This window comes from Eptesicus fuscus, chromosome 12 (assembly GCF_027574615.1).
Source record: "Eptesicus fuscus isolate TK198812 chromosome 12, DD_ASM_mEF_20220401, whole genome shotgun sequence".
NCBI classification, from domain to species: Eukaryota; Metazoa; Chordata; class Mammalia; order Chiroptera; family Vespertilionidae; genus Eptesicus; species Eptesicus fuscus.
Genome location: NC_072484.1, coordinates 61,975,040 through 61,996,536, shown reverse-complemented (window position 1 = coordinate 61,996,536; position 21,497 = coordinate 61,975,040). Strand labels below are relative to the sequence as shown.

Genomic DNA, 21,497 nt, shown 5'->3' with positions numbered 1-21,497 from the left:
CCTCAAACCCAAAGCTCATCTATAGATAAAAATAACATTCATTTGACATGAACTGGCCATTTTGTTTTCCTTTGAGCCCAGTTTAATTTTGTCATTGGCCTGTGGTCCCAGGTTTCCGAGGTCAGAAATGCAGCCCTTCCTTCTCCTTCGGTAACCCCGGACCATCTCAGGGGACAGTGGCTGTCCATTGGCAGGCTGGGCAATGCTCAGAACATTCACTGATTGTGGCAGGCGCCATAGGGCAGGGCTTTTCCCCAACGTGCCACTTAGCAGGTGTCACTGGGTTCCCTGGAATCTAATGAGAATCAGGGAGACGCTGGGAAGCTTTTCAACTCTATCCAGGGTTCGCAAGGACTGCGGATAGGATGCGAGGGTGACCCTGTGGACAGTTAAAGAGATGAAAGAAAGCCTTTGGGATTAAATCAGATTTAGGAAATAAAAGGATTAGCAGGACACAAAAGCTAGATTTACGGGTTTGTTTAGCCAGTGCCGTGTGGCATGCTGGGATGTGGGGCATCCAGAAAGAGATAAAAGAGACTAACTCAGGGGTCGCAGGGCAGCAAAGACGAGCAGGCTCCCTTCCCCCAAAGCCTGTTAAATCTTCTGATAATTGAAAATGGGCCAAAAAGGGCTGCTCTCCTATTACTAATTCTGACCCTCCACCAAAGTAATAAGAAGAGTTACAATGATGAGCCATCTCATGGATTGGGGGTCAGGGCTCAAACAAGCTTAAGAAATGGAAAGCTCATGTTATGAAAAAAGTCTTTTTCACAGATTGTTTCTATCTTGAGCAACAAAGCAAGTTTAAAACTAGAGGGCAGGGATTTAATATCATTTGTGGATAGCGAAATTCCCAAAGAAAATTTTCTTACATTGGTTATCTTTGCTCAGAGTTTCTCTTCTCCCAAATTGTCGAACCCAAAATCCCAAAGCTAGAAGGGGAAAAAGCATGTCTGGTCTACCTGGCTCTGTCAGTGGGGTGACCTCTCCAGTGCCCTGAAAGATGGGCATCTGACATGCGCAAGGCCCCTCCTGGTCATGGGCAGAACGGTGTGCATGAGCAGCACGCTCCTCACTGTAAAACAGTTTTCCAATAGTTATTCCTGACATAACACCCAAATCTTCATCACCATTAGTCCTTGTTCTACGAGATGGAGCAACCTAGAACAAACCTACCCTCTCACTTACGTGGTTGCCATTCAAACATCTAAAAATAGCTAGCATGATGCCCTTTAAATATTCCCTTTTCCTGGTTGAACTTGTCATCCCCCTGGATAATGCCTATGATTTGCTTTCTGATTCCTTCACTGGGACACGGAAAGGGAGGAGCTTCCTTCCATACGACTCCTCATGCGGTGCCTGGGATTGCCAGTGAGGTTTCTCTTCCTAATCAGGTGTCTTCTAATCCCTGGATCACTGGTACTTGATGCGACTATCCCATAAAGCTGCCTCATCAAAGTCGTCTTCTCTTGGCGTGAGACTACAGAAACTGACACCAGAAACCTTTCAAAACTATAACTGATATACTGTATGTTGTACAGCTAGCCATTTGGTATGCATCAGACATTTATTGAGCACTGGCTGAGTATCTGGTGCCTACTTATGGTAGGAATAGATGATAAATACATGGCCATGGACCTGGAGGAACTCCCAGTTTAGGAGAGGAAAGAGACACTTAAAGGCATCCTATTAAACATGATAGAAGCTGTAAAAGAAGTAGGTTCCAGAAATCAGAGAGGGAGAGAGAGATAGAAACATCAATGATGAGAGAGAATCATTGATTGGCTGCCACCTGCACACCCCACACTGGGCAACAAGCATGTGCCTTGCCCGGGAATCGAACCCTGACTGGTTCATGGGTCAATGCTCAACCACTGAGCCATGCCAGCCAGGCTGAAGTTCTTATTCATCAGAGTCGTCCTCCGAGCTGCAGTTCTCCCACGGACAACAACTTTCTCTCAGCCTGCAACGTCACAGGTGTCTTCACGGTCCTTCTCTCTCCTGAGGTAAAGGCTGATGTTGAGGCAGAGTTTGGTTTCTCCATCAGTCCAACCTCTTTGTCCTCAAAACATCCTAAAAAAAATTCTGCAAGTGGCACTGTATTTGTTTTGCAATCCTACTATGGATTTATTCTGTTCTTATCCAATCTCACTATTGACATAGAATTTTGACTGAAAGGAAAGGCTTCACCTTGAACTTGAGCCTTTTGAGTTTCTTTTTAAAGTTTTGCCATCCCCTATTTAGTTACCAGTGCTAGCGTGCTTTTCATCTCGGCCTGCATATTGGCCTTTATCTCTTTCTTCATAAAGTTCATGTTTTGTTGAGATTTATTGAGAACATGATCAGATGTTTTCTAAAACTTTAATCTCAGTAAAATGATTATCCTGATATGCCTTTACCTTGCCTTTTAAATATAATGAGCTCTTCCTGTGTGGTTATAAGTATTTCATTGATCTTATTTTTCCCCATCTTGATTGAGGACAAATCTATCCAGACAATCAACAGATGGGATAGGTGAAGTTCTCTAATGTTGGCAAATAGCCCTACTTTCTAGCGCTATTGAGATTTTTGCTTTTCTTTGTGTAATGCTATAAGTAATTTGATAGGAAGTTGGGAAAGTAAATGAGGTGACTGGCATGACCATCTTAAATGTAAACATGAAGTGATCAAAGGAACAGCCAACGCAGATGAATAGACTCTGAAATATTCTAAGTGAATATTTCTATGAAAGATACACACTTTAGAAGTGGTGTGGGCTTTTAATTTTTTAGTATTTTCTTTATTTCTGACACCCAGGTACAGCAGCTGGTTTTCCCCATAAGCATACATTGTAGCTTAACTTGCCAATTTTCTCCACTAACTGTTAAAATATTTTTGACAGTCCATTGTCTCCTTAAGATTATATGATTTCCATTAGAGTTTATTTTTTAAGATTTTGAATGTGGCTGACAAAGCCTTGCTTCCAGCTAAAAGACTGGGATTTTTAGGGTGAAAATAATAAGTATTTTCTTCTGCTAATGCACACTAAACATTCTTGGAAAAATTGAGAATAATTTAAACCAAAATGAATAAAGCCAATACTTATTAAAGCCAGAAAATATGAATTCCAGTATTGTACATGGTCATGGAGAAAGTATTTTTACAGCCTGAGCCTGGCCTGGCTTTCCATACAAGGGCAATGAAAACAACCCTTCCAGATCTGGTCCACTGTATAGGAAGTACTGGTGACAAATGCATGTTGAAATTGGGTGGTGGGTGTGGGCCTTATGGCAAAACACAAGTTGATTCCGAGGAACGCTTAAACTTAGTAGCTTTTCACATCATCGAACTTTAACCTCCCATTTTACAGATAAATAGACTGAGGCCCACAAAGTGGAAGATACTTGCCAAAACCACACAGCTCATTTGCAACAGGGCCAACAAGTTTTGTTTGGCCAATATTATTTTAACTGTACTGAATGATTACCTTTTGTAAGTTTGCCAAAACCATCAGGCCTAGATGACCCACAAGTTAGTAGATCACGAGGACATAAAAATTAGGAAAAATTAGGTATGAACAAATTTTCATCAAATTAGCTTTTAACAAAAAAAAAAATTAAAGGTTTTTTAAAGTTGAGAAGCAATAAATCTTTTCAATAGATTTTAAGAAAAATATAATACAGAAAAGTTGACCTAATCCTGAACCAGCCATATTTGTAATCTTGGATACATTATTGATATAATATTCCATCTCTCTGGGTTTGCATTTCTCCATGTATATTTTTTAAATATATTTAATTGATTTTTTACAGAGAGGAAGGGAGAGGGATAGAGAGTTAGAAACATTGATGAGAGAGAAACATCGATCAGCTGCCTCCTGCACACCCCCTACTGGGGATGTGCCCGCAACCAAGGTACATGCCCTTGACCGGAATCAAACCTGGGACCTTTCAGTCCGCAGGCCAACACTCTATCCACTGAGCCAAACCGGTTTTGGCATCTCCATGTATATTTTTTAAAATATATTTTTATTGATTTCAGAGAGGAACGGAGAGGGAGAAAGAGATAAAAACATCAATGATGAGAATCATTGATTGGCTGCCTCCTGCATGCCCCACAATGGGGATTGACCCCACAACCTGGACATATGCCCTGACCAGAATCAAAACATGATCTCCGGTTCATAGTTCAACACTCAACCACTGAGCCACCGCAGCTGGCTCCATGTACATTTTTAATGGTGCTTCTATACTGATATGTGGATGTGATGTTTGTAGGTAGTTGCTCAATAAATGGTTTTTGAGGCCAAACTCTTAGCTTTGCTGTTCATTTCCACACTCCACATCTGATCCATCAGCAATGCCTGCAGCTCTGCCTGTTCTCACTGCTACCTAGGGTCTCTAACAAGCCTTTCTCCAGTCCTGGTTGAGCTGGCTGCCACAGTAGCAATAACTGCTGTTAGTTTGTGTTTCCAGCGCCCCTCTCCCACTGCTCTCTTGTGTTAGCAGGAGCACAGACACCCCTCCCTGCTCCTCAAGAGGACCAATCCTATCTGCTTATGGAAGCAGGACCAAAGACACAGTGGTAGCTGGAGGGGGCACTGAGGGGTGTGACCATCAGGGCACCAACAGATCCACCCACAGGCTTAAGTATGCATGAGAGGTGGTGTCTTATAAAAACCACCCATCTATCTAATTGCAACTGATATTTTGTTAATCAAAAGTCAGTTAGAAGGGAGAAGTCATAAAAAAATGATACATATATTTGTTTAACTCAAATATTTAACTTAAAACATATGATTGTGCATGCATTGCCAACATTTTGATGTAGGGCTAAGGTTTTATCTTTGGCTGTAGGTTCACTGCTTTTATAATGTAAGGAAGAAAAAACGCATTGACAGGAAAAAAGTGGAGAGAGGTATGTTCTTTGAGCTATGTCATTGTTGTCATTAAATCATCTTAGTCACCCAGCAAATCAACCACAGAACCTGATACCAATGGCACTGACCACAGCATAACATTAATTGATTTCAAGGTGGCAACCTGGTTATCTCACTATGTCTGAACTCCTCCAGGTCAATTATCCTCAGAAAATGATCTAAACTCGGCAATACTTTTGACGTTGGTGTGATTTGTGCCTTATGTTTGATTTTTATAGACAGAAAATATAGTGTCTGTTCATATAAAGTTTATTATGAGTCTGCTGGGTTCCGCAGTTAGAATTTAACTGCATGGAGAATATTTTTAAATGCTTTTGCATGAAAATATTATCTTGCTTTTTATCCCATTTTTACAAGAGATATTCAGCCAAACATACCCATATATACCCCTCATACATATATACAATTGCTTCCTCAAAAGATTATGGTTGATTGTAATTTTTAATAGCATATTTCAATCCAAATTTAGAGGAGGCAATTTTTATGTGCCCAAGGAATTATTTAAAAATGGATTAAAGTACAGAAATGTTATGCACATACAGAAAAGGAAGGTAGCCCAGGGCTCCACAAGTCATTTGCAGCTCAGATCCTTGCCAATCTCCACATCACCCACTGTATGGCATGACCTTCATCCTAAAGGCATATGATGGCTGCTGGAGCTCAAGCTGCAATATTTATATTCTAGGCAATACAATGGAGGAAACAGCAAAAACAAACAAATAAAAAACCTAATACCTCCTTTTAAAAAAGACTTCTAGAAGTCCTACATAATACCTTCTGCTATAGAGCATTGTCCAAATCTTAGTCATATAGTTACAGCTAGCTCTGCGGGAGGCTGGGAAATGCATAACTTTAATAGGGAGCAATATAATTTAATACCTTCAGCAGAAAAATAATCCATCTACTAGTTAGATTATGTGGTAGTATTTCTGGGAGATGTCTTTGATTACTTAGATTCAACACTTCAACTATAAGTCGCTTTGGAAGAGATGATATTGACCATACAGAGATCCTGGGATCAGTGTGTATCTGAGTGAACTTGCTCTGAGGATGTTTTCTGTCTCATCTGCCTCATCCTGGGCTACTCGGATATCTTCTCAGTGCACATTATCATCTCACTCCTCTTTCTTTACTTCTGTTGAAGGTGTACTTCTCCACTCCTAACCTCGGCTCTGTTTGTTTAAATTCAATTCATTCTTCAAGATGCAGTTTAAATGCCTCTCACTCTTTTGCCCTCAAGTTGTATTATATCTATTGTTTTATTTCATATTACAGTTTTGCATACATGTCTTTTTCTTTTATTGGAAATTATACACCTTGAGAAAAAAAACACTCAGTCATCTTTGCATGCTTCTCAGTACCTGGTACAGAGGACTAATAAATAGAAGGTGCTCATTAAGAATGCATTGAATGAATAGGTGGCACATAAATTAATAAGGAGGGTGCATTTATTCCCACAGCTAGGATAATTTTCAAATGCCATAAGAGGAAATTTCAGATACATATTAGTGCAATTCTCTGACATGTGATTGTATTTTTGTTAAATTTTGGTGCAGTTAGGTCTTACCTTTATTTCTCAGAAATACAGTTTTGGTAAATGGATTATCATATAAAGAAATATGTCAACCAACAAGGCTGCAGTCAAGTAAGGTCTGAACTTTATAACTCTGCTTCCAGCTTGTCATCATGTCCACTAAGTTAAGCTGCCGGCCTTGTACAATGACAGGCTGACCTATAATAAGTCTACTTTCGGCATTTCAATTACATGTCACAGTGGCAGTTCCTCTTTCACTTACATTGACTATGGGACAAGGAGAATCATGGACTTTGAAAAAGTCCTGCTTAAATATAAAGGAAGGTATTAAAGGTTAGAAGCCACAAAGCTACTTAAATAAAGACATAAAACAGTGCCTGGGTTTAACATCTAGCACTAGACACTAAAGGAATGCCTGAGAACCAGGGAAGCTATTTAAGAAGGCAGGCTAAAACAGTTAAAATAAGTATAATAAAAGAAGTGTAATATTTGTACACATAAAAGTGCAAAACAATACAGAAAGAAATTAAGGAATATTTAAATAAGTAGAATTACATTCCATGTTCATGAATTGGAACTATTAATATTGTTAATATGGCAGAACTCATCAAAGTGAACTACAAATTCAACACAACCTTTATCAAAATACCAGTTGTCTTTTTTTTTTTTTTTTTGAGAATTTGACAAACTAATCCTAAAATTTATATGAAAATAAAAGCACCTGGAATAGCCAAGATAACTTTGGGGGGGTGGGGTTTGAAGGACTCATACTTCCTGATTTCAAAACTTATTTCAACATGACAGTAATCAAGACTTGTGATATTGGTTAAATGATAGACACATGCATCAGTGTAATAGATTTGACTGTTTAGAAATATATCTTTACATTTACAGTCAATTGGTTTTTGACAAGGGTGTCAAGACAATTCAATGGGGATGAAATCATCTTTACAACACTTGGTGTGGGGACAACTGGATAGCCACATGCAAAAGAATAAAGTTGGACCCCTACCTTATACCATGACCAAAATTAACTCAAACTGGATGGTAGACTTTAACTTTAAAGCTAAGCTATAAAACTCTTAGAAGAAAACAGAAGTAAATTTTATTGTCTTTCAATTACACAATGGTTTCTCAACCATAACACCAAAAGCACAATAAAAGAGGAATTAAATTAAATTTTATCAAAGTTAAAAACATTTGTGCTTCAAAAGACCCAATCCAGAAAGCAAAAAGCCAGTCTAAAGAATGGAAGAAAATATTTGCAAATCATATATATCATAAGGGTCTATTATTCAAAATATATAAATAACTCTTATAATGCAAAAACAAAAAGACAAATAATCCATTAAAAATGGGTTCAAAAACAATCTGAACATACATTTCTCTACACATCATCTAAAAGATGTATAAGTGGCCAATAAGCACATGAAAAAATGTTTAGAATCATGAGTCCTTAAGAAAATGCAAGTGAAAACCACAATGCGATACCATTTCACACCCATTATGACAGCTAAAATAAAATAAAAATAATAAACATCAGCGAAGATTTGTAAAAATTAAAACCATTATACACTGCTGACTGGATTTTAAAATAAAGCAGCCACCTTTGAAACTGTTTGAAAGTTTCTCAAAATGTTAACTATAAAATTATGATATGATCCATTGATTCCACACTTATACTCACAGTCTGGAATCAAGAGAATTGAAAATATTGTCCACACAAAAACTTGTACATAAGAATTTATAGCAGCATTATTCCTAATATTCAAAATGTGGAAACAACCATAAGTCCATCAATTGATGAGTTGAGAAACAAAATATGGTAGATCTATTCAATGAAATATTATCCAGCCATAAAAAGGAATAAAATACTGATAAATGCTGCAACATGGATAAACCTTAAAAACATTATATGCTAAGTGAAAGAAGCCAGATACAAAAAGTCAATGTTGTATAATTCTATTCATATGAAATGTCCAGAATAAGCAAATCAATTGGTTTTTGACAAGGGTGCCAAAAAAGTGGGCTGGCTACCAACCACTCCGGGTTACCATGAACACCAGAGGACATGACACAAACCTGAGCACTACACAGATATAATTATGAGCTAGTTCACAGATTCTCAAACTCCATGAACCTTTGGGTACCTCATGGGCCATCTCAGAGGTAAAGGGAGTCAAACAAATTGAACCCTAAGGACAGCCCACAATTCCAGCAGCCTTGTCTAGGTTTGCTATATACATAAAGGCTTTATATTACTGCTTCTACTTTAAAAAGAATTCCATTGATTGGGGGGGGGGGGAAGTTTTTTAAAAACTACTATTAAAATTTAATCTTCTCATTTTACAGAGAGAAAAACTGAAGCCCAGAGAGGCTGACCCATCTGCCCAGGGTCACACAGCAGCAGAAGTTGTTTCTAGCACTCTTGTTTCAGTGCTCTGTCCACTACTTCGTTGTTAGTAAAACAGACGCGGGAGTGTTCTCTGAACAAACGAGAGAAAACAACTCCAAACCCCAAACTCTGTGGTGCAAGTATAAAAAGAAAGAGCTGTGTGGTTTATAAACCACAGTTCGAACCCAGGACAACCGAGCGACTCCAGAAAGGGGGAGGCGATGCTGCAGAGCTCCCATGGCGACATGTGGTTGAGCTCTGACAGTGCAGGGACATGCTCTCCAGCCGGTCCAGATTCCCTTTCTTTGGCACTCACAGCCACTGCCTAGCACACAAACATCACAGGAACCCCCTCCCTACTCCATCTCTTGCATACTTCAGGCCACTCCAGCAGGTGTGGTGTCCTCTCTTAAAAATTCAAGTGGTATTCACTTTCAACAGCATTCTCAGCCCCCACACCCAAAGGAGTCAAATTCCTTCTTCTGAAAGCACAGCTCCATTGGATTCAATACTGAAGTTCAAATTCCAGATTACCATTGGGTGGAATATTTGGAAAATCACCTCATTCAATAACAAGGTTTTATAAGCCAGTGTGTGTTATTGAAAACAGTTTACTATTTTTAAATAGGAGATTTCAAAAGTTCTATTTTTACTTCACCCTTATCTGATATATTTTGTTTTCTACAGGAGGGAAAGGTCTTCTCCTTGAAATAAGAGGAAATATTCATAAGAAGTATGTTGAGCCATATCATGAATGTCGACTGATGTCAGAGAAATGGCCTTGATCTCAAGTTGCTTCCAGGTTTATTGGAGAGGTATGATATAAAGTTGTATGTTCCTGAAAGTCTTTCATGTATATACATGACATGTGTGTGTAAATGCATGTGAGTGTGTGTATGTGTGTACCATCTGTTCTGATTACTGTAGATATTCTGAGGCCATCACTGGCTGGAACAGAAGAACAACATCGATGCCTGCACAGAGGCCATGGGTGGATTGGGAAGAATAGACAAAGGTGTTCTGAGCCAAGGAAATAAGAAAACCAAGGCACAAAGACAGGACCAGGGCCTGCAGGGTCCAGGGGAGACTTCGCATGTGAACTAATCTTCTAGATCAGATGCCAGGATCAAAATCAGAGCTGGGGCTTTGGCTAATGTCACCATAAGCAGAAGATCAGAAACTAATTGAGAATCAAGCCAGCAGGAGCTCTACTCAGTTCACTGCACAGCAAAGTGTACATGATTTACTCCCAGCGTTGGAGACACAGGGCCCAACTTGCAGCCTCCAAAGTCACAGTGAAAGAACCTCACCTGGCTGTGAAAAGGCAGACATGCCTGCACCTGGGGCTTCCCCAGCTGTGTAGGCACCGACAGAGATAACGCGTTTTATCTTCAGTAAGAGAAACCCAGAAGGCAGATGGGATTATCCTCCCCATTCTGCAGGTGATGAAAGGGGGGTAGAGAGAGGTAGAATAACTTGGACCTGAGGTCATACAGCTCTAAAAGGTGGAGTACAGTATCAAATGCCAGCAGCTACCTCCAAGGCCCACACTGCCCATTGTCACTAAAGCCTTACCCATGCTTGTGGCACATGTTCTGTATTTTTCCCCTCCTCTTGGTGAGTGAGTGAACACCGAGCAAGCACTCAGTCACCTGGCACACAAGTACCGCTGTGGTCATTGTCTCGTGTTCAAAGGGAACCTCGAGTGGTGACGGTGAGTGGGTCCTCTTCGTCAATGCTGCAGATATCCTCTTAACTGGTCCGATGCCCATTTGTTTAAAGTCTCAATTTCCAACTACATTTTGCATTCTTTGTAACTCAGGGCATTTCTTCACAGTGTAATAGCATACCAAAGCTCAAGAGAAGGGTTGCACAGAAGCAGACAGTGCGGTGAGGCAGGTGGAGGAAGGTCCAGTATCTTTCTTGTGCAAGAGCAGAGCTCAGTGCCCTGAGCTGTCTCAAAGGAGCTGGCCCCAGAGCGAAGGGCTACCTGGAGGGCCTTGCTCTCTGACAAGTGCATTGCTGAAAAGACTCATTTATTGGAAATGATGGTGGGAAATTAACTAAGAAGCAGAAGGGGCTGCTTTCCCCTCTAGGGAGCTTAGCCACTGCCCAGGTGATTAAATGGGACCAGATACCCAAGGGCCTCCTGGATCAGCCTCTGAAGGGGGACAAGGAGGCAAGAGGGATGAGCATTGTAGTCAGGCATGTCCCCTTCCTTACACTCCTAACCTCTTGAAAGAGGTTTTTCATTTCCCATCCTTACGCCAACGAACGTGGAATGACTGCCTGAAGCCATTTAAATTAAAGAAGACATTGGAAGTGGAGGTGTGGGTGGCGAGGCGCCAGGCACTGGCCAGCTGGTCTCAGTAACCTCTTTGTTCTAGAAGGAGCTGCCCAGTGGTTCCAATGACCCCAGGTCCCTGAAGCCCTGGGCTGAGTTGGGCAACTGACGCCCACACACACACTGTGGACGTGGCTTTCCAAAGCCGCCTTCCTTTGATCACAGGTGTGTGCTCTGATGGCCGTGCCACTGCTGTGACCGCACAGATCACCTCGGGGAATGGAGGTGACTCAGGAGCTGTGACAAAGGGCCACGCACAAAGCCAGCTTTATGGCACGACACGGAAGGAATCTTTTTTCTCATTAGGAAGGATGTCTTTCTTTGCCATTCAGAGGGATGATAAAAGACAGCCATGGCTGAAAGGATGTGTGTGCAGCTTTGAGATGGCTCCAGATTGGGGCCGGAGGTGGAAGCGGTGGAGGCCGTGAGCTGCTGGCTGGTTCAATAAGGGAGTGGAAGTTCTGGGACATTTTTATTCCCTTCAGCCGTGGTTATGAGAACTCCCCAAACTGCTCCAGAAGGGAAGGTGGGACCACTTTGGTCCAAATGGTCTTTTTATTCATTGGAATTATGTCTGGCGCAAATAATAGAAAACTCCCAAATATCAGTGACAAAAGAGAGGGAGGCGAATGTCTCACACCAGTCCGGAGGTGGGCATTCCAGAGCTCTGTGTGTCTTTGGAAATCCTCACCTGTCAAGATTGTGCCTTCCTGAGTGTAAGTGGCAAAAATAAGGAGGGTGAGGGAGAGCAGAGTTTTGCCTTTTGGGGATACTGATTATTTTAAGATGGTTATCTTTTTAGAAACAAAAGACTCAGAAAGAACCTTCGGCCCTTCCCCTTACCTGAATTCAGATAGAAAAACCTGCTTAAAGGTGGGAGGTATGGCCTGAGCATCATAATGTGCCATCATACGAGTAGCATCCAGGGAGGAACCTGCAGAGTCTGTGTGTTGAACTCTGTGTCCCATTGTAGGGAATGGCCCCGCACTGTTCACTACATGTTTGCTCTTTCTCACCTACCTGTGAATTGCCTACTTTCCCTTTGAAGTCCCAGACCCCTGCCTCCCTCTGCTCAGTCTAGAATGTCATATAAACCTTAACTGCTCAATGTGTCCTCAGCTCCCATAGTCTTATGGTATTCCTGTATATGCATACATAATAAATTGGTGTGTTTTTTCTTGTTAATCTGTCTCCTATCCATTTATTAGCCCAGCCAAAAGAACTTAGAAGGATAGAAAGAAAATTACTTCTCCTCCCCGACAAGGGCATGGAAAAAGCAGTGAAGGGCATGTACCAGTTGTCTCTGAAGAAAACACCCACAGCTCTTCTGCTTAAATTCTGTTGGCTAGAATTTATTCTGCTGGCTTCACCTACCTTCAAGGGAGATTGCAAAATGCACTCCTGGCGCTGGCTGGAAAGTCTAGAAACCTGGAAGAAGTGAAGAGCAGTTACGGGAAAATCAGCAGCATGCTCCCACACAGCTTCTTTCAAGAGAAGTTTATTCTTTCCACAAACACCAGCATCCTGCACTGGCTTTGAGCTTCTTATCTCCACCAGAATCTCCCTAATGCAGATTGACTCATGTCCTTACACTGCTTTGAATCCTTCTGTGATTCTCCACTTTGAACAGGAAGACGTAACATTGTTATCCAGCCTAACAATGGTACACACCAGTCAGACCATTTGCTGCTTCCTGCTGAAGCTGCCGCCCCTACGCCAAGTGGCAGCTCCCCATTTCCTTTCCAGGCTGGCTCTAGCACTTGGCGCTCACCACTAGGGCTTTAATGAGATCATACCAAGTTGTTACATTTCATGAACACCTGACTAAACAAACAAAATACAGACTCACAAGTGAGAAAGACAAGTGGGTATCTAGGTTAGAAGACTATTCAACCAGGAATGGGGCTGTCGCAGCCAATCTTGGAGACGGAACCCGGCTGACAATGTCCTCTGCCTTTCTTCCAACATCCTGTTGCCCACAAATTGCCTTGCTCTCCTGAGGGTGAGGTGGATCAATTACACAGGTAGGTAAGCTGTGTTTGCACTGTGGGTAATGAATCTGGCATGCTTACACAGTGCGCCATCACAGCGCAGAGACTCCCGAGAAAAAGCAGTCACACATTGACAATACAGGGGACTACAATCACGTTGGTGAGACCATGAGAATGGTCCATGTTGTCAGGAAAGGGGCATGTTCTAGAACTTGAGTAACATTGCTTCTGCGTAAATAAATTATCTAAATCATATCTTGCCCTTTATTTATAAAAGAATAGGGGAGGAAGGATCACATAGGGTAGACCTGAGAGCCCAGATAGGGTATTTTTCCCTATAACTACTCTAAATCAATCATAGATCTTCCTTTTCCAATTATCAAGGGGAATGTGTCACCCAGGGCCCCACAATTATCCTCAGAACAAGTCTTCATGAAGTTGAGCTCACTGGCACCTGATTTTGTTGCCACAGATTCATCAAGACACATTTGCTCTGCTGTGTAGGGCACTGCCTTTAAAGAAAGTGGAGATGGACGCATCCGGACTGGCTCGGAGAATCTCTGCGTGAAGAGCAAAACTGTATGTAGACAAACAATAAAACCCTACATCTCCTCATAGCTCATAGTCACTCCCTCCCACCTTCTGATACTTTCTAACTCAAGTCAGAGGCCAGCTCTGGTCACCACTCAGCGAGTGTTCATTCACAGGCTTACTTATGTTAAGAGATTTTCTAGGCACTGAGGATAGAGTGGGGAACAGAAAACTAGAGTTTCTCCCTTGGGGATCACCACCACTGTCTATCCCAAAGTCCCCAAGGAAGTCCTCTCCTTCCCCCAGGCCAAGTAATCCCTCCTCATGTCCTTGATAACTCTCCCTTCAAGCTTCCTCAGAAATTGCTCTATGTGTCGACCCATCTCCCCCTGCATTTTTTATTTTTGTGAAGTTTCAATCCTTTCATTCAAGTAGGTTCCTTTCCCACCATCTATAAACACAATCTCTCAGTTTACAAGCCATCTTGACACCCTCATCCTCTCCCCTATGCTCTCCCTCTCCACTCCCTACTCTTCATAGCCAAGTTCCTTGAAAGACTCTCTCTGCTTACTCGTCATGTTATCACCATTAACTCACTGTAACCTCTCTCTTCCTCGTCCCACTTTCTTCCATCATTTCCTTCCTGGGCATGCTATGGCTGGCTCTTGGAATGACCTCTTGATTTCATAAACTCTTTCATCCCTTGGCCTATGTGGCACCCTCTCTCCTGGCTCTCTCCTAGCCCTTTGCCAGTTCCTCCTTGGTCTGTCTTGTGTGCCCCTAGATGTTCTCACCCAGACTTTCATTTCAGTTGGCCGTGCTTGGCAACTTTTCTCACTTTACATGACTTCGCTGTAAAACCCTAGCTACTCATGTTTTTACTATCGATAAATAATCCCCAGCCAGGACTGCTTCCCTGAGCTCCACAAATAAATAACGTATTCCAAGTAAAGCTTGTATTCCTCTCTTCCCACTCCTAATCATGCTCTTCCTCTAGGACCCTCATCATTGTCAGGGGAAACAACCATTCATAGGGCCATGTTGGTAACTTGGATTCAGCCCAAACACCTTCTCTTCCCCACCTCTGACATATATATAAGTGTAGATCCCAACAATCCTTCCTTCCTGCTTTCCCTCATATCTTTTTCTTCCTTTCTATGCCTGCTATCAGTACCCAAAATTAAGCCTCATCACCTCCCACCTGATCTCCCTGACTCCAACATCTTCCCATCCTCTTTCTCTCTCTTTTTTTTAAAATATATTTTATTGATTTTTTACAGAGAGGAAGGGAGAGGGATAGTCAGAAACATCGATGAGAGAGAAACATCGATCAGCTGCCTCCTGCACACTCCCCACTGGGTATGTGCCCGCAACCAAGGTACATGCCCTTGACCAGAATCGAACCCGGGACCCTTGAGTTCGCAGGCCGATGCTCTATCCACTGAGCCAAACCGGTCAGGGCTTCCCATCCTCTCTTGATCCTTCTGCATGCTGCCATCGAGGCAATCTCTGAGAAGAGCATATCTGATTCCTTGCCTCTCCTCTGAGTCAGGAGGTGGGGAGAGTGTGAAGCAGAGGTGAAAGAGCTTTAGAGAAGCTCCTACAGGGCCCACACCTGACTACAGTGGGAAATAACCAAATCAACAGTTTGGAGGTTATGGGACAGATTTGTACTCAGTCTGTTACTCCACAGGGAATTCCCATAACAATCACAAGCTGTGCTGTCCTAATGACAGACGACCTATGCCCGGGCTGTGCTGGCTTGTCTGTCTCCTTGGCAGGGATTGTTCTAAAACAGACCTTGGTCCCCCAAGTGCCATTCTTTGAACACTGGAAAGCATGATACACCTTAGCTAGGCTCTTCTTATTTAAACAAGTCAACACGCATTTCATTTCCAGAAATAGTTCAGCTGGATCTATGCTAACTCCCCTGTGCATGAGGTCAGCAGGGCCCTGTTCTGGAAAGCCAGCGAGAGCCGCTCTGTATCTTTAAAAACTGGACATCTCCCATGAGCTTGGAAGCAGCCCTTTTCTCACAGCGGGCAGAATCCAAGTTCAGCTACTGCCTAGCAGAGTGTGGCCTGCGGGTGGGTCCTCACTTGAGCCGTGTCTGGTTCCATTAAGATCTGCTCTTGAGCACTTCAGGGGGCAGGAGAGCTGGGCCAATGACACCATGAGATGGAGGATCCACTGTGGCATTACTGATGGCATTATCCCAACTTCTCCAGAGCAGACAAAAGTCTTAAAATCCTGAGATTGCACAGGAAACCAGGAATTTATGAAAAAAATAAATCTTTTCCAGCATCTCTGGGACCGTGGTATTTGCAAGCCAACTGGACCCCGGAGGATGAAAGTTTCTCCTTCAGGTAGGCTCTTGCCACACTAGTCATGCTTTCCCAGGAAATATTCAGACTGACATGAAGATTGGGGGGATTATTCAGGCCCCTGTTCTCCAGCTTCTCACTGGAGTGGAGTGTGTGGCTTGCTGCCTCAGTTTGGGGGTGCTGTTCTGCCCGGAGGAGTCTGGTTAGAGCGTGGTGTGTCAGTCAACTGCTGCCTGCACCCCGAGGCTCACAGCTTCCACAAGGAAGCCCGGCTACACTCACAACTGGGGAAGAGCCTGGTCAGCTTCTCTCTTCAGCATGTGGGGCTGTCCCCGTCCACAGCTCCGGGAGCCCCATGGGATGACACAATGTCACTTAGCACTTTGTTGCAGGAATGACCAATTAATCCCTTTAAATCCTGCTCTAAAGGAGGTCAATGACGTGTTCTCAGAAGTGTGGTCATTGGTTGGTGAAGTTAGTGTATGAGAAATAGCCAGATTAACTCCTTGCATCACACCCACCAACTTAGTCCTGTGGCAAAGGGGCCTGCCTGGCCCAGTGCTGTCCCTGGGAAGTCCTGCTCCAGAGCCATCCTGGCCTGGGCTGCTCCATTCCGGCAGGCAGGGTGAGGATGTGGTGCTACCTGTGGATGTCAGAGGAAGGCTGGTGCATACACCGAACCTGCTGGGTAGAAGTGGAGCAAGAAGGGGCTCTCTGTCTGAAAGAGATGCATGTGGCTCCTCTCCTTCTACCAACCTCCCCTCCTTCCCTTGTCTCCTCATGTTTGTGTGCTCATTCTTAGCAGATATGCATCCTGGAAATGTTAGGGAGCTCAGACACACTGACCAGTATCAATGTCCTGGCAAGAAATCATTTGGATTCTCTTGCTTAATTAAATATTATTCCAACAAATATTTATGAATGAGTTTCACTGAGCAGGGCACCATGTCAGGTTTTAAGGCTACTAAGCATCCCCTTGCCTCCCAGTTAGGGACACCCCAATGAAGACGACAGGGAAAGGATGTTCTGAAACACCCCTGGGTCGTGTGAGAGACATGGCTGGTGAGTGGAGCATTAACATCCCTGGTCTCTGCGTTTTGGTGTCAATGGTCCCCGTCACACCCAAATCAGGCTAGAGGTGTGCGGTCCTGCCCCAAGAGAGAGCTTGCTGAGAACAGAGTGACTGGTCCCCAGACTCCCCTAGATGCCCAGCCCATCCAGCAAGGAAGGATAGGCCAGGCAAATAGATGAGCCCTATGAATTCTTAAAGCAAATGTACCAAGTAAATGTGATTCCAGGAGCCAGAAGCTTTGTACCCTCTTTAGAAAGGGTATGTATGTCTCCTCCTTTGATAGTTCAATTCAATAAATGTTGACTTGGCTCCGACAATGAGTCAGGCTCTGAACTAGGCTCTGACTCAAAATGAATACTAAGAGAGATTTCTTGCCCTCAATGAGTTTATAGAGGAAATAGACATAAGTGCATTTAATTTCACAGTAAATAAAAAGATCTGTTTATATTTTCAAATGTGCAAGTAACATTGTTTCCTACTTTTTTTCTATAACTCCATTTGATTTGCATTTTAAGTCCTTATGTTTACAGAGGGGTGGAAAATTAATCCCAGTAAATTTTATTCCTGGGGCTGGGAACTATGCACAGTGCCAAGAAATTGGACATGGAGCCATTCTTGCCCCATCTGTCTTCATGGACATCTGAGACAACCATCGCCCTGCTTGGTCTTTAGCATTGGCCTAGGTGAATCATTCCTAGTCCCTCACAAGGTCCCTTCCATGCTGGTCTGCTTCATTCCTCTCTGCCTCTCTTGGACACTAAGTGCCACTGGGCGTTTCCCATCCACACTGGGCCATGGCAATTGCCAAGAAGTCTAAGGCTGTGTCCATTTGCATTTTTTTTAACTGAAGCTGTTGGCATCTTTCCACCAATCACAACATTATCCTAATGTGGCAACTGGCATATCCATATAAAATTTCAAAAAACATCTTGAAACTTCCCAGAGAGAAAAACAAAACATCCCTCATATGAAAGCTTGGAGAACAGAATGTCACCCAGCTTCTCAATTGCTGCCCCATGAAGCAATACCTTCCAAAATAAGGCAAAATGACTTCCGCCCTGGAATTCTCTGCCTAACTAATTTCTCAATGAAGTGTGACAGCGGAGTACGCGTGTCTTCAGGCAGGAGAAGTCTCAGAAAATGCTCTTTCCAGCCATTCTTCCTCAGGAAGCTTTTATGTTATTTGGACTGTATTACTTTTATGCATAGTTGAGTCATATAATATAGTATGACTTCTTTTCCTTGGTCCAATGTAGTCATGAGCCAGGAGGGAGAAGACCTAAGATTGCAGAGCGCAGCTTCGGGACAGAAGGAAAATGAAGGGAGCGCACAGGACAGTACAGGAGGGAAGCTGGGATGAGGGCTGAGCAGTGAGCCTCAAAAATAGCCCGGCCTTGGAGCAGGACAGGGAAGGCTCTAGCAGAAATACCACCATAATAGCAGTAGTGACAATGATAATAACAATGCATTGTATAAAACTGATAAAACACACAACAGCATTGGAAGTATTCAAAGGAAATTTTAATTTCTGTGGGAGAATTTTGGAATGAATGCATGCTAGGTACTTAGAAAACGAAGCAAACAAAAAGAAAATGAAATAATTATTCATTCAAAGAGGGGAAATTTATACAAAAGGAAAAGAAGTCATACTATATTATATGACTCAACTATGCATAAAAGTAATACAGTCCAAATAACATAAATAAGAAATATTGACTTAACCAAAAATAGGGGCATAATGTTGAGAGAACAGGAGGAGGGGAAGCATACAGGCGAGGAAGAAGAGGGTGTGGAAAGTTATAAGAAAGTAAATGATTCCATCTGAAATGGAAAGCCAAGAAGTAGCCAAGAGGCCTGTAGACATTGGGGCATGTAGAGTTAAATGCCCAAAGAAACGGGTGATGCAATTGACAGAACTTGCCACAGGAGAGCAGGAGTCAGGAGTGGGGAGGGGCAGAGTGAGGAACTGCTGTTTTTTCATTAAATTCCATTTACAGTTTGTATACGCAAACCTTTGATTATTTTTTGAAAAATAACAACTGTATGGTGCAGTTGGAAGAGAGAAGGCTTGATGGGAATATATTGTTGCAAAAACGGTTTCTAACAGTGGTTCCGGAGTTTGTCTACACTGACGAGAGAGGTCACACAGCCTTTCACTCACATGAGGATTGGTGTCTCCTAGACCCGGCCCAGAGGGAGGAGTTTCCGTGGCTCCTCCCTGCCGAAGCAGGTCTGTGGATAAACACACCAGCCAGTCACATGAGAGACTCTGGGACAGCCATTCCAGGCCCTCCAGGTCCTCCTGCTCCAGCAAGGTGCCTCCAACCTCACCATTAAAGATCTGTGCCTCCCAAAATACAGGTGACCTCCTGTAAGCAAACAGCCAAATGACTAGGGCGCCAATCCTGGTCAGCTCCAAAACTTGGATCCTGGCCCCCAGATACACACACACACACACACACACACACACACACACACACACACAAGCACACACATGCACCTATGTGCACACACACATCTGAAAGCACACACCATCATGCTTTCTAACAGAGAGCACTGATGGGGCAATCTTTGCTGCAAACTTGCCACACCCTACTACAACCAATCCAGACATGGCCCCAGCCCCTGCCCTTTCCAGAGGAGGAACGGAGGCCACCCTAATCATGAGCATAAAATCCCTGCAGCCCAAGGGCCTGACCTCTCGCCCCTGGATCTCTGCATGCACACCTGGGCTCTCCTCATGATCAGTTACACCAGCAGGCCTAGCACACATGCCATCTGTCATTGGGCTTTGTTTTTACATCTCAGACTCCAAATCTCATGTATTCTTTGAGTACCCTAAGCTTCCCCACTATACAATTTGGGGATGGCCTCTACCTTAAACTGATAATCCATCAAACCTCACCCCAGTTTGGTGTGATGTGGAGAAAAGACACATTCTTACATCTCAGGGGCCTGTTGCCTAGGGAGAACCACCTAGGTGTTCTCTGAAGTGGTGGTGGCTACAGTGGTGGCTCCTGTTAAGGGAGGAACACCCTCTCCTGAGAGTGGGGTCTTTGCACCTGCTAGTAATCCCATCATTGTGATGGTGAGTGACAACAGGACTTCTCCACGGACATGTGGTTTCTGTCTCTGCTGTGGCTCCTAAAATATTTGGAAAAGAACGAATTTTGCAGAATTGGAATTGCTTAAGAGCAAGTAGAGTCCAGTTTGAGTAAGAGTTGGGTGTCAATGGGAATAACAAGACCACGTGGATATTTACTGGCTGCAGGAATCCAGGACAAATAGGTTCTGGAATTGGAGATTGAGGCCCATAGTAAAGACTTAGAAAAACAAAAACAAAAAATTGTTGGTAGTCACTTTTGCATAAGAGTGTCAAGTAGAGTGTCAGTGAAGGTGCATGGTTTGCTGCAGGAAAAAAAAAAAAAAAAAAAACCTTTCTCTGTCAATTCAGGGTAAAACCACAGCAATAAAGCTGAGAATAGATTCCAAATTATCTCTTTGTCTGCAGGAGCTTCTGAGCAATATGAAATCTCAACCCCCACCCAAGAGTTAGAGTCTGCATTTTATAAGATCTACATGCTCTGTTCATGAAAGTTTGAGAAGCACCAGACAGATCCCCACCACCTCTGCCCCCTCTTTGCAAGGCATTTGTTTAGTGAAAAACAAAAGGTAGCAGTGGCACTGGCCAGTGGGCCTTTGCAACATGGCTTCAGTGCCCTCAGTCTCCTTCCTCCTTTATAAAGCGCTGCCAATACTTCCTGCCCCTTCCGGCTTGTGTAAGGAGTAAGTGAGAGAATGCAGGGAAAAGCATTTCATAAAAAGCAAAGGGTGCACAGATGTTGATTCACTTTTTAAGGGAGTTTTCCTTTTGGCCCTCTGGCCAGGTATTGGCCAGTCTGTGGCGTGGGCTCTTCGTTTGCCTGGTAAAGTCATCACAAGGGGCCTTAGAGCACCAACAACTGAGCCCTTTAAACTCAGAGACTGTTTACTGCAGCTGTCTCCTCACAGTCTGAGTTGAACCAGACAACTCTTATTCTCATAACTCAAGCCATGGAGTCTCCTGCTAATCTGGCTTAATTGTTGCAATGTTTGTTTTTGTGGTCCTGGTTGTTGTTGAGTCATATGACAATGGCTTCCATGTTTTTAATTTCCAATTCCTGGTGCCATCTCTCTCTTTCTACCTTCTGGGTAACAACTGCAGCATCCAATACCCCACTGAAGCGGTGAAGAGAAACATGGCACCTGTGTGAAAATAATCCCAATGCCAAATTTGCATTTGGGGAGATGTTGTTAATGAATTTACACTTGGAGAGCATTTATAGTGAACTGAAATTTCAAATCAGAACTGATCTATGCTGGAAACCCAAATTCACAAGCATTTGGGA

At 43.1% G+C, this 21,497-nt stretch overlaps 1 pseudogene; it reads right to left on the bottom strand.

The window, feature by feature from the left end:
- The window catches only part of LOC103304507 (mitotic spindle assembly checkpoint protein MAD2A-like), a 32,953-nt pseudogene extending 19,678 nt beyond the window's left edge, over positions 1-13,275 (bottom strand).
- Between the last annotated feature and the right edge of the window lie 8,222 nt (positions 13,276-21,497).